Raw genomic sequence first — 4,228 nt, forward strand, 5'->3', positions numbered from 1 at the left:
TTAATCACTATCTGCAGTCACTTTCTGTCTCCAGTGTTTTTTCATAGCATTTTTTATCTCAGCATTTCTTAGGGTATAGATTAAGGGATTTAACATAGGGGTCACCACAGTGTAAAAAATAGCAACAGCTTTATCAATGGGCAGAGTGGTGACTGGGCAAAGATAAACAAACACGCAGGGCACTAAAGACAAAACAACTACTGTGATGTGAGAGACACATGTAGAAAGGCTTTGCCTCTCCTCTCCAGGCTATAGTTCTTTAGGGAGCACAAGATGACCACAGAGGAGACCAACAGGAGGAGGAAGTTTAACAGGCAGATGAACCCACTGTTGGCAGCAACAAAGAGACCAAGGATGTGAGTGTCCATGCAGACAAGCTTTAACAAAGGGTACAAGTCACACATGAAGTGGTCTATGACATTGGGGCCACAGAAGGGCAGCCAGACTGTAAAGAGGATCTGAATGGTTGTGTGGAGAAATCCTCCAGTCCAGGCCGCCCCCAGCAGGAGGAGGCTCATGATGGCCGTGTCATGCAGAGGTTTCAGATGGCCACATAGCGGTCATAGGCCATCTCTGTGAGCAGGATGATCTCAGGAGCACCAAAAATGTGTTCTGCATAGACTTGAGACATACACCCATTAAAGGAGATTGTTTTGATCTCCTGAAGGGAGTCCACAATCAACTGAGGAGCTGAAGAAGAAGAGCAAATTGTGTCTATCAAGGAAAGGTGGGTCAGGAGGAAGTACATGGGGGAGTTCAGAGCAGGGCTGGTGGTGATGGTAACCACAATAAGAAGATTGCCTGAGAGGGTTACCGTGTATAAGACCAAAAACACAACAAACACTATTTTTTGCATTTGAGGGTTCTGTGTAAGAACTACTAGAATGAATACAGTCACATTTCTTTCATTCTCCATCTATGTGGTATGGCTAATAAAAACTCTGGCAAGGAAAACTTTACCTTTAAAAAAGAAAGAAAGAAAAAGGGAATATAAAAGAATGAATGACTACAAAATACTACCTTTTAACAGTACTCTGACAATATCACAAATGAATCCTTCTTTTCCCCAAACTGTATGAACTCATACACCAAAATTTCTCTTAGTTGACTCTCAGATTTTTGTTTTTACATTTTTTAATATTTTTTAAAGTTCTGGAGCTTGCATTACTAATTTTAATCAGAAAATAAATATAACTTACATGTTTTTTTCTTGGAGGCCTTAGGTTGAAACAATGAATTTTTTAATTGAATGGTATATGTATTGGAAAAGGAACATAGGAAGTTGTGACTGGCACATTGTGGGACCCAAAAATATATTATCTGAGTATATTAATATTTGAAGAAATTGCTTTAATGTACTCATAAATTTATTGTTATCAGTTCATGAAATGAGCATAGAATGAGGGACTCACTGGACTCTAACAGCTTTTAGAGGATCAAAGCAGGGGGTAAATCTGCCCTTGCTGCCCCATGGACCACTTTTAATCATCCTAGATACTGTCTTTAGTCTACCATCTAAAAATTATTTGATCGCTAGTTTTAACATATGCCATTAATACTAATAGGTAATAAACCAAGTCTTAGTAATCAACCAGATCACTTTAATGCAAAATCTATTTCCATTTACTTGAAGAGGAATATATGTATTAGTCAAGTCAACTTTAAGGTAATATACGTAGCTCAGTGGGCTTCCCAGATGGCTCTAGTGTAAAGAACCTGCATGCCAATGCAGAAGACATAAAAGACATCAAGACCCAGGTTTGATCCCTGGGTTGTGTTGGAGAAGGGCATGCCAGTTCACTCCAGAATGCTTGTCTGGAGAATCCCATGGACATAAGGGCCTGGTGGGCTACAGTCCATAGGGTAGCAAAGAGTTGGACATGCCTGAAGTAACTTAGCAACATGCATACTAAGTACTGTCATTATTAATCTTTGCATTTTACAACAACTAAGATTTCATTATTCTCTTTATATTTATGTATTTTTAAAGCAAAAAGGCATTGAAGGGTAAAATGAATTGTCTATGTTACAAGTGGGCAAGGTACATAATGAGGTAACTCTTCCAATGAAGTTACTCAGTCTTGTCCTACTCTTTGTGATCCCATGGACTGTAGCCTACCAGGCTCCTCTGTCCATGGGATTTTCCAGTCAAGAGTACTGGAATGGGTTGCCATTCCCTTCTCTAGGGGATCTTTGAGACCCAGGGATTGAACCCAAGCCTCCCGCATTGCAGGCAGATGCTTTACTGCCTGAGCCACCAAGGAAGCCCCAGATTCTCTGCACCAGGGAACTCTTCCAGATGATACCACAAACTCTTCGTTGAGAAGATAGCTTTAGAGTTTCAAGCCCCAGGATAGTGGGCTCTCTTCTGGACAGCCCAGGGCATCAGATAATTCTTCCAGGGACAAGAACACTTGAGAAAAAAGGCTGTGTGCACATCTAATTCCCAACTCTTCTCTAGAGAAGATGGCACCTGGGAGAATCAAGAACCAACTGATATATTTTTATACTTCCCCAATAGTCTGTACCAAAGGTTGGATTTCATGATCAAAATCAGACAGAAAATCCCAAACTTAACTCATTCATTCTCATTACTTCACTTATTACCTCAGTTTCTTGCAAAGTTGGAAGCAGTTAGCTTTAAACCAGTTCTCTTTTACAATTTATATTAGCTCCTTTTATCCCACACAACACAGTAACCAACTCACAAACAAAACAACCTGGCCTACATCAAACTCAGTGGATATTTTTGATGTCCTCTGTTAACTGACAGAACCAAACACAGGATAATTTTCAGTTTTTGTTTTTGTTTTTGTCTTAATCCAAAGACCAATTCTGTTCCTATTTCCACTCATATTCTCTAATACCCATGATTATGGAAAAATAAGAAATGGACTAAAGTTATGGACAGCAAAATAATCCTGACCTTCCATAAAATGGCGCCCAGACTGCAATTGAGAGGTAAGAACTTCAGCAAACAAACCACTTCTCAAGCAGCAAAACCTTTGCTACTTGCTTAAATTCAATACACTCAAACATTGGGAAATGCACTTTTACTATAAGTCTGCTTTTCCCCAATCTTTATAGAATGCAGAGATTTATGTTTTACATCATGGCATTCATATGATAACTGTTAGCTTTGCTGAGTTTCACAATGTACAATTACAGTAAATATTTTACATGTACGTGGTCTTTGAAATGATCCTGGTAAGGTTGGTGTATTGTTGTCTGTATTTTAAAGAAAAAGAAGCCGAGGTTACAGTACGATAAATGACTTGTCCAAAGTAATAATGATGAAAAACCTAGTATAGAAGACTGTATTCAAATCCAGGACGCCTGTATGTAGCTCTTTAGCATTTAGTGCCTCTCCGGAAGGAATCCAGTTTACTTCCGGGAATCAGCAATGCCAGAGTTTAGACATGACCACCAGTGACCACATGAAATCCGTGGCAGTTCTTTTGCTAACCTATGAAATATAGTGAAAGATGTTAATGGGATCCAGGGTCGATTGGACAAGACCTAGAATTCTGTGAAGAAAAAATCTCCCAGTACGTTATGTTTTATCATCTCATCAGTTCGATTCAGTTCAGTTGCTAAGAGATGTCTGACTCTTTGAGACCCCATGGACTGCAGCATGCCAGGCCTCCCTGTCCATTACCAACTCCACAGCTTGCTCAAATTCATGTCCATCGAGATGGTGATTCCATCCAACCATCTAATCCACTGTTGACCCCTTCTCCTCCTGCCTTCAATCTTTCCCAGGGTCTTTTTAAATGAGTCAATTCTTCACGTCAGGTGACCAAAGTATTGGACTTTCAGTTTCAGCATCAAATCTTCCAATGAATATTCAGACTGATCTATTTAGGATTGACTGGTTTGATCTCCTTGCTGTCCAAGGGACTGTCAAGAGTTTGCTCCAACACCACAGTTCAAAAGTATCAATTCTTCAACACTCAGCTTTCTTTATGTTCCAACTCTCACATCCATACATGACTACTGGAAAAACCATGGCCTTGACTAAATGGACCTTTGTTGGCAAAGTAGTGTCTCTGCTTTTTAATATGCTGTCTAGTTTGGTCATAGTTTTTCTTCCAAGAAGCAAGCATCTTTTAATTTCATGGCTATAGTCACCATCTTCAGTGATCTGGAGCCCAAGAAAATAAAATTTGTCACCATTTCCATTGTTTCCCCATCTGTTTGCCATGAAGTGATGGGACCAAATGTCATG

General features: G+C 39.7%; 1 pseudogene; it reads right to left on the reverse strand.

Moving 5' to 3' along the window:
• LOC133050303 (olfactory receptor 4C12-like) lies at positions 1-916 on the reverse strand (annotated as a pseudogene).
• Between the last annotated feature and the right edge of the window lie 3,312 nt (positions 917-4,228).

The sequence above is a fragment of the Dama dama genome, chromosome 32 (assembly GCF_033118175.1).
Source record: "Dama dama isolate Ldn47 chromosome 32, ASM3311817v1, whole genome shotgun sequence".
NCBI lineage: Eukaryota > Metazoa > Chordata > Mammalia > Artiodactyla > Cervidae > Dama > Dama dama.